The sequence below is a fragment of the Orycteropus afer genome, unplaced genomic scaffold (assembly GCF_000298275.1).
Source record: "Orycteropus afer afer isolate SDZICR_OR568_19922 unplaced genomic scaffold, OryAfe1.0 scaffold00042, whole genome shotgun sequence".
Taxonomy (NCBI): Eukaryota; Metazoa; Chordata; class Mammalia; order Tubulidentata; family Orycteropodidae; genus Orycteropus; species Orycteropus afer.
Genome location: NW_006921629.1, coordinates 16,144,911 through 16,154,916, shown reverse-complemented (window position 1 = coordinate 16,154,916; position 10,006 = coordinate 16,144,911). Strand labels below are relative to the sequence as shown.

The window sequence follows — 10,006 nt, the reverse complement described above, 5'->3', positions numbered from 1 at the left end:
TTACTGCTGGTAATCCTGTCTTCCTCTTGTGGGATTAGAGGAGGTCTGAACATGTGGCCTCCTTGTGGTTTTTGCAGGGTCTTAGTTTAAAACATAAGCCCCACTCAGAACTTTCAGAATCAGCAAATTAGCATTTAAAAAAACATGGACACTCACCCAGAAGGGAGAGAACAAAAGATTTGCATTTGAAACAAAAATCTACAGAGAAAACAAAATGGGTGTTTGGCCCTTTGATTTTCAACCCAGTGGGTTGGCTTTGAGGAGCTCTGATGGCATAGTGCCTAAGGCATTTGACTGCTAACCAGACAGCTGGCAGTTCAAACCCACAAGCCACTCCTCAGAAGGAAAACTGGGCAATCTACTTCCATAGAGATACTACCTCAGAAACCCAAAGTGGGGTTGCTATGAAAGGCATGAAGTGGCTGGCTTACACACTTTCCTGGGAATATTTATACTTAACCTGATTGTGAGGGGATGTTAATCTTTGAAGTATGAAAGGGACAATGGCTAGCAGAGCCATGGCGTGGTCTGTGGTGCAGTGGAGTACGTGGGATAGTTCTTCTAGCCATGGTCTTTGTGACTCCCAACAGATTACTAGGCAGAACTATGCCAATGTAAGGTACTTGCGGCCCACAAAGGGGACTGCATAGCTTGTTAGTAACGCAAACAAGGTACATGGCACCCCTGTCAGGGAGGGACCGTGGAAATAAGGTGCATGGAACCCAGATGTTGGGATTGGTTAGTTTTGTCATCCAGCTAGGCTTGAACTGAGCCCGCCCAGAGGCTAAAGAGGGTGTAGAGCTCACTGCCATCAAGAGAGAAGAGCCAGAGGTGGAGCAGAGTGCATCCTTGGATCTGGGATCCCTGTGCTGGACCTCCTTGGCAGAGAGTCAGCAGAGAGACTGGTATGAGAACTGAGAGACTGGCACAAGGCAGAGGGGTGGGTTTGCTGGCCCATGGAACAAGGAAGCTGAGTGCTTTGGGGCAAGTGGCTTGATGGCAGAGAGGGGTGTACCTAGGATCATCTATCGGCAGAGCTAAAATAGCTTTGTAACACTTGCCCGAATGTGGCAGAGGCTAGGCCAAGAGGCTAAGGGCCACAGAGAGGCATGCCTTGGAGCATTGCTGAGGGAAGGCTTTCCTGATTGAAGAATTGTATCCTGAGCGTCCCTGAACCCGAATTGTAACCTATTACTTTTCTAATAATCCCCATAATCGTGAGTATTATCTGTGAGTTCTGTGTGGCCATTGCAATGAATTATCAAACTCTGCAGAGAAGTAGAGAGTGCCATGGGAGAGATAGTTGCTGTCAGAATTAGTTTGAAAAAAAAAAAAAAGCTGGAGGGTGTCAGCGAGTGTGCATTCTAACAGTCAGCCTTGGGCCACTAATGGTGATTCTGTCTCCCTCTCGAGAAGTTACAGTTGATTGGAAGGAGCCACCTCCCTCTCTGTTGAACTAACACAACCTCTGGCATATAAAAGCCAAGAGACAGGGACAGGGGGCTTCATCATCTTTTTCCCAGTGCCAAGCAAATGGCTTGGCACACAGTAAAGGTTTGAAAATGGGACTGATTCCATGATTGGTCTCATGAGGATGAGTCTTCTGTATTAAACAGGCTTCTGAAATCTTTAGCAACAATGTTGAATCTTACATTCTACAGGAAGCTAGACTTCTAAAGCCCAACCTTGGATAAACCTGAAGCTCCCTTGAATGGATTTTACTTAAATTAATTAAAACAATTATTTTACATGGAAAAATCTCCAAATACTTTTTCAGAAGGGAATGACCTTCTCTTTCACTACCTTTTCCCCTTTGAAACCCGCTGCAACTTTTGGGGTAACTCTGTTACATAATCAAATATCCAGCCCCCAGTTTAAGTTCTCATCAATCCAGGTCAATTAAACACATCTTTCTGCTCTTAACTTTATTATCATCATCATTATTTTTGAAGAAACTATCCTACAGGTAGTAGATTCTTTAGAAACTACCTTGGCAGTTTAATGCATAATTTAAGGCATTCATGTACTAGATTTAGAAAACGGTTTCTCGATGAAACATTGCATTGGCTGTTAAACATGAGATGCTGACATTTAGCCAATACATTTTATTGCAAAGGCTCAGGAGTTTTCACAAGCTTTAGCATAATCACTCTGAGGGCCCTGGTTCTTTCATTCCCAAATCCCCAGGATACTGTTTGAGGATAGTTCTGAGAGGCCTGTATTTCAGCAGCCTAGCATCCCTAAGTCCTGAAGAGGTAGCATGGCCCTTCACCTATGTCCATGACTGTAGGAGCACTCTGAGGCTTCTCCATCCTGCTCCAAACATTAGATAAGGGGTCAGAGCCAAGGGCAGGACTTCAGGAAAAGCCCTAGGAATTCCTTGCATTCAGAGTGCTATACTCTCCTAGGGATGCCAGAGCCTGTGCATATCTGTGCATGCCTGCTGGTTGTTTTGAATGATGGCTACACTATGTAACCTCAAGCATAATTTTCTCCACATACATGAATTAAATCCTATAGTTCTTTGGTTCTGGCATCTATGATCTCTTCACCAGGATCCACAGCTATTTTACCACTTTCTGAAATAAAATTAACAGTGATTAGTTGAAAATTATTCTTGTTCTAAACTCCTTGCATGCAAAAACAAACAAATCAGTTGTCGAAACTGCTACCATTTCAGGGAGCAGACCAGGGTTAGCAGTCAAACATGTGCACTACCCAAGGTCTCCACCTACAATGGTAGCACCCAATAATTAGGTATTCTTTTGATTCCTAAAAGCAGAAAATAAGAACATGTTTCCTTGAAGCTCCTTCAACCCACACTTAAATTTTTATTACAAACACTTGGTTAAGAGTATGAGTTATCAACTGCATTTGGTTCAAACAACTATATAATGTTAGAGATAGGAACTAAGTTAGGAATAATGATATAGGAAATAAAAATTGTGAAAACAAAAATGTTCACCTATAATGTGATGAAACAGTAAGGCATTAGATGGGGGTCAAGGTAAATTCAAAACTGGGAAAGAGACAATTAGACCACAGTAGATACTTCCTATTAGAGGGAAAAAAAAAACTCATCACTGACAAGTCGAGTTGACTCACAGAGACCCCTCCCTGGGTTTTCGAGGCAGTCTCTCTACAGAAGTATACTGCCCAAGTCTACTCGTTGGGAATCAAAATTCCAGCAGATACAGTGAACCGAGCATTGGACAGAAGGCAATCATTTGAGCACTCTGCTGTTGTTAGGTGCCATCAAGCTGATTCCAACTCATGGTGACCGTGTGTGATACAGAGTAGAACTGTGCTCCACAGGGTTTTGGTGGCTGTAATCTAATGGAAGTAGACTGCCAGGCTTTTACTTCCAAGGTACAACTCCATGAATTTGAACCCCCAATCTTTTAAGTTAGCAGTAGTGTGCAAACTAGTTGTACACTTAGGGATCTCTGCTGCCCAAAACTGAACTCATGTGCATCATAAACAATACAACTGCTTCTCAAGGCAAACAAGAGCCACAAGCTTTCTGGCCTGAGTACTTCAGTATATTGTTAGCATATCACTGTGGAGTCCATTCTTACTTATGGTGAATACAGCAGAATAGAACTATAAAGGTCAAGTCTGTGACCTTTTGAAAGCAGATCATCAGGCCTGTCTTCCCAGGCACCACTGAGTGAATTCTAACAGCCAACCTTTCAGCTGCCACTGAACCTCTGGCACAACCCAGGAAATTTGTGAAATATCAGGGAGATGTCAACAACCCAGTCATTTGGTTTGGTTCTTAGAGGTTGTTACTGAGAGTTCACAGTCAATGGAGATTGTCCTTCATGACCAGGGAAGCCAGACCCTCACTGGAAACGCTACCCAGGCTGAAAGGCACAGTCTCATCTAGGGCCATCACTTGAAAACATGTAAGGTTCTCTGCTGGGTTGCTAGGTTTCTGAATCTCTACGCCTTCAGAGTTATGAAGCAGGGGAGCAATTCCATCAGGGACTCTCTACTAACCACAAAGTTTCCTTTGGGCAGAGTCTGTAACATTAAAACCACTGGAGAACTTAGTGGGAAGCACAATCAATGCTACCCAATAACATGACCACTTTCAAGAGTATGTACAGACTCACATGAAAGCAGCTGACTGTAAGAATCTTCTCTCTAGCTGAACACATACTCTCCCAGCATGTCAGTGCCAGAAACTAAAACAGAAATGAAATTCTTGAATCAGACAACATAACTGAATAAACTCTCTCCTCAACAGGGAAACAACAATGATAATAAAAATAAACATATGCTGCCTGCTTACCATACAGTTGGCACAGTTCTAAGCCTCTCTCGTTCATCTCACTGTTACACCCCATGTGGTAGGTAGCGTTACTAACCCTATTTCCAGATAAGGAAACTGCACCTTAGAGGGATTAAATACTTTTAAATCTCTCTGCCTAGAAAACCTAAAAAGGCATTAATGATCTAAGGGACAGAGCTAGGACACAAACCTAGGTGTGCAAAGCTATACCATTCTGTATATTAGGTAAGTAATCAAGGAAGAACACTTAATCAAACACTTCCTTGCTGTGAATTGAGGCAAGTCATTCTACACCTATAAAGTAGGGTCAGTAGCATCTGCTATCACTTTTCTCACAGATGTCACAAAGAACAAATTTGAGACGACTGCTGTAAATCCATCTGGTAAAAAGTATAATTGGAGTGCTTTAGATATCCATGTTTTCATCCAATTTACTTTTCAAAATGAGTTTACTTACTCATTGAAACTGAAGCGCCTTGGAGATCATCAAGCAAGTCTTACCTAAAACCACAATCACTAGTCTTTGGAATGCATCTGACAAAGCCTTGTGAATGGTAAGCTTCTGGTTTATCTTCCTTTTCATAAGCAATGATAATGGCCCTAAACCTCACCAAAAAAAAAAAAGGACTTAAAAATCTTATCTGAGTGATCATTTTTATGTCATGTTTGGAAAAATGAAAATATACCCATAATTCCTCCTGCATATTTAAAGGCTCCTCTGCCAGGCCAACTCCAGGACTCCTGCACTCATAGGCTGGCAACATCACCTCTAGAGCACAGGAGAACTTCAGGCTTTGCTTCTGAGCTGCTGCCATATCTTCATTTTCACTTTCTTCAAGGTCAGAAAGATCCTGAAACTGTGAAGATTTTGAATTAAAAGTTCCTCGTAGGATCTCCATAAAGACTTCAAAATCTTTCCTTATGAGGAAAAAAACAACCCTAAACTCCAGCAATCCCAGCTCATAGTTGAAGTTCCTATAGGTTCAAAATCAGGTAAGAATCACAAATGAATTTCTGTATTTAGACAACCGTTTCTTATCATACACCACAGAAACACTGAAGAAAATTATGGACACTACCATCCAAGTCACTGAGGTTATAGATTAATTCTAGGTGGCAGGCCAGCCCTCAGACTCTTCTACTTACCGACTCATCTTTGCAACCCAGTTCAATCTTTTTCTAAGTCTAGGACTTCAGTGCTAAAAGTCTGCTTACTCCAACAAAACCTACAAAGTTTACCGTGATAATCCTTTTGGACCAATCATTGAAACTGAAGTAGTCATTTGCTAGTTCTTGGTATCAAGAGATATTTAGGGAAGGCTTAGACGTTGAATGGCTTTATGACTGGTATCAAGATGAACCTAAGGACACAAAAGGCAAGTCCACAAATACCACAATCAGGCATAGACTTTGTTTTGGATATACTTGAGATTTATCAGTACTGACTTCATAGATGGTTGTGAAGATTCAATAGATCAGCGGAAACACTGAGTTCATAGTAAGCCGTGAATAAATGTTATTTATTACTATTAAACTAGAGTACTTTTCTGCACCATTTTCAGTGCTCCTGATTAGTAGGAAATCTCCCTGATGTCTGGTGGTGAACAGAGATGATGAAACAACTAAGAAAGTCCTACAGAAGCAAACTGTAGCACTGAGGATGCAAAGAAAGTAAATTGTCTCCCTATTCAGTAGCTCCTGCCTGAGGATGTGACCTGAAGAGTAGAGGGAATGGAAAAACCAGAGAGATAGGACCTTAATCTGCCATACAGCCCACCCCAAGTTATTACCCTCCTTTAGGAAAGGGAATATACATATCAACAATATGGATTTCTTATACCATTAATTATTTCTTAATGCCTATTGTATTTTTAAGCAAAAGTGCAACACATGAATATATTCTTAGTGTAAAACTCCAAACTATACAAATAAAGTCAACGCATGATTAATTCTTTATTGATTTGTTTACGGTTCTTCCTACCACTGGTTGATAAGGTTAAGTGCCTGAGGAAACATTATCTTATTCTTTTCTCATTTCCAAGGCTAAGCACAGTTCTTGACATTTAATAGGGTCTGATTTGAGAGAGTAAATGAGAAAAAGATTTAAAAAATTCAAATTGGGGGCACAGACTGGATGGCATCATGCTAACACATTCCGCCAATCCCTCTACAATGACATCCTGAAATCTGAATGAAACAGATACAAAAAAAGATCCTGGAATTCAGAGCACCAAATAAGAAGATAAAAATTACACTGAGTGGTGACTGGAAAGACAAATGGAGCAAGACTAGTGTGTGGGGAGAGAGAAGAGACCGGACAGTCTGAAGCAGGGACATCTTGAGTAGAGACGTAGATGCTGGTGAGGTGGGGGTTAAATAAAAATGTATCAGAATAGAATCTACACAGTGAAGACAGATTGGGAGGAATTCAAGGTGAGCAACAGATGTGCAGGAGGTAGGAAAGAAACGTGCAGGGAATCGGGTCAGAGTCACAAGTGGCATGGGTGGCCATGCAAAGAGGAGAGTAAGAAAGGGAATCTACTCACCAGCTGAAACCGGGTCTGGGCCGGCAAAGAGCCTGAGTGGAGGCAGTTGAAGAAACTGGGCTCGAGACAGTACCTTGCTTGACAGAATCTGGGCAGGAGTGGGACAAAAGGTTGTGTGACCAGAAGGGCGACACCCAGGCCAGGGAATCCAGATGGGAAGGAAACGCTCTCTGATCTAACAATCACACACCTTCCCTGCACACAGGGGTCAATTCTCTTTCTACAGCCAGAGACTCAGTGAATAGGAAGCCCTGCCCTCACTAACCGACTCCTGGACACTTCCACCTCTAATAGCCTCAGGCAGGGACTAAAACTCGCCCACTGGGTGCCTAAAAGATTGATAGAACTTTTTCATACTAAAACAAGAGGCACAACGCTGTGGCCTCTTCTCTCAGGGGGGTCACTCACACCAGGTCCCTCCCATCTCTGTGAACTAAAAAGCTTGTGATGGGGTAAAGAGCACATCAGGGTGGGCATCAGAGCATCATTAGAGTCTAGCCAGGGGCTGCACCTGCCCAGAAGTGTGCCAGACCCATGCCAGTGAATCAAGGCTGGTGAGCCATCCTCTCCGCTCCAAAAAGGACAGCTTCCCTGAGAACAGTGGCCAAACCTCTCCCCACCACCACCAAGCCAGAGGCCAAGGAAGTCCTGTAGCCACCCACAGCAACCCATTCCAAGGAGACAGACCCTGAGACTGTGCCTATCCCTCCCTCCACATACATCACCGGTTGAACCTTCTCACACTGAGCACAACAAATAGCTGCAACTTTTTGTACTGGAGAAGCCCCTTGGGCCAGGCTCCTTTCATCTCCACAGGCACACACAGTGGATCAGGGGTTTCTGCTACACTCACTTGCTCCCACGGCTGCCTGCTGACAGCCATTACAAAAGTCCTTCTTCCTCAGTTGTCCTTATTTCTCCCTTACTTTTCTCCTTCCTTCTTTCCCAATTTTACTCCCTTTTTACCCATTTATTTCTCCTTCCTTTTCTTCATCTTCTTATACCTTTGCCACTCTTTCAGCTCCACCACCTGCTCTTTTTCTTTTTCATCTTTCATTTTTATTCTGTCATCTTTCTTTTCTCATCTCATTCTTCTCCTTGAGTTCCGCCCGCCCCTTCTTTTCTTGCCCCATCTAACAGGAGGAGGACATTAACTCACCACTAATCAGCCACTTCTACTGCACCAACTACCTCACCCAACCAACAAGCACCACTATCAACTCCCACACCACTGGATCAACAACACATGATAGACAACACCTGCTCATCCCAACTGCAGCTCCTCTTCATGTCAAAAAAAGAGCGCATGCTCTCTAAACTTTCACCCAAATCAAAATAAATGTTAAAAAAAGGAAAACTTGGCAAACCATTCTGGAAAGAAAAAAAAATAAGTATCTGCACCGACATTCCCATCAATTATTCCACCAATCCGGAGATAAATGGGGAGTGCCTCAGTGCTGCCAAGTTAACAAAGAAGCCCACCTGCCACACTCATCCAGATATACTGAGACAAACCAACAATCAACAAATAAAAACAACTTCAAAATGTCTCGGAGACAAGAGACAACTTGAATTCAAAGAAACAGGACAACTGTGGAAGCAAGTGACCAAAATAAAAAACTAGGAAATCTCCCCAAGGAAGAACGGGCAATAGAACTACTTGAGAAGGAATTTAAAAAAAAAAAAAAATTATAGACACACACACACACAATTATTATTTTATTTTTGCGAGGAGATCTGGAAGATAGCTACCTGTCCAATTGACTGGAAGAGATCCATATTCATACCCATTCCAAAGAAAGGTGATCTCACAGAATGTGGAAATTATTGAACAATATCATTAATATCACACACAAGTAAAACCTTACTGAAGATAATTCAAAATGGTTGCAGCAGTATATAGACAGAGAACTTCCAGAAATGCAAGTTGGATTCAGAAGAGGATGTGGAATGAGGGATATCATTGCTGAGTCAGATGGATCTTGGCTAAAAGCAAAGAATCCCAGACAGATGTTTATTCATGTTTACTGACTTTTATTGACTATGCAAAAGCATTCTATTGTGTGGATCATAACAAATTATGGGTAACACTGAGAAGGATAGGAATTTCAAAACATTTAATTGTACTCATGAGGAACCTGTACATAGACCAGGAGGCTGTCGTTCAAACAGAACAAGGGGACACTACATGGTTTAAAATCAAGAGAGTACATCAGGGTTGTATCTTTTCACTACACTTATTCAATCCATACGCTGAGTAAATAATCCAAGACGCTGAAATATATATATGAAGAAGAACGTGAAGAACATCAGAATTGGAGGAAGAATCATTAACCACCTGAGACACTGACGACACAGCTTTGTTTGCTGAAAGTGAGGACGACTTGAAGTACTTACTGATGAAGACTGAGGAATACAGTCTGCAGTATGGATTACAGCTCGATATAAAGAAAACAAAAATCCACACAACTGGACCAATAAGCAGCATCATGAAAAATGGAAAAAAGACTGAAGTTATCAAAGACTTCGTATTACTTGCTTTTACAATCAATACCAAAGGAAGCAGCAGTCGATATCACACTACATGTATCACTGGGCAAATTGGCTGCAAAAGACCTCTTTCAAATGCTGAAGAGCAAAGATGTCTCCTTGAGGACTAAGGTATGCCTGACAAAAGCCATGGTATTTTCAATTGCCTCATATGCATGTGAGAACTACACAATGAATAAGGAAGAGTGAAGAGTAGATGCTTCTGAGTTGTGGTGTTGGTGAAGAATGCTGAAAGTACCACAGATTGCTAAAAGAACTAACAAATCTGTCCTGGAAGAAGTGCAGCTGGAATACTCCTTGGAAGTTAGAATGGCCGGACTTCATCTACTTTGGTCATGTTGTCAGAAGCACCATTCCCTGGAGAAGGATATCATGCTCGATAAAGTGGAGGGTCAACGAAAGAGGGGAAGGTCTTCAACAAGATGGACTGATGCAGGGGACATCAAGCTCAATTGGCATAACATACTATACAAAACATTATTCCACCTACTACTTTGGCGAGTAGCGACTGGGACCTTAAAAGTTAGGAAGCTGCCATCTAGATGCAACAACGGGTCTCTCCTCGTCAAGATGAAAGAAGAAAACCAAAATTAACGGAAACAATCAGTCCTAG

The 10,006-nt window shown here is 42.1% G+C and overlaps 1 pseudogene; it reads right to left on the bottom strand.

Annotated features, from left to right (window-relative positions):
* Positions 1 to 2,502: 2,502 nt before the first annotated feature.
* The window catches only part of LOC103194239, a 13,634-nt pseudogene continuing 6,130 nt past the window's right edge, over positions 2,503 to 10,006 (bottom strand).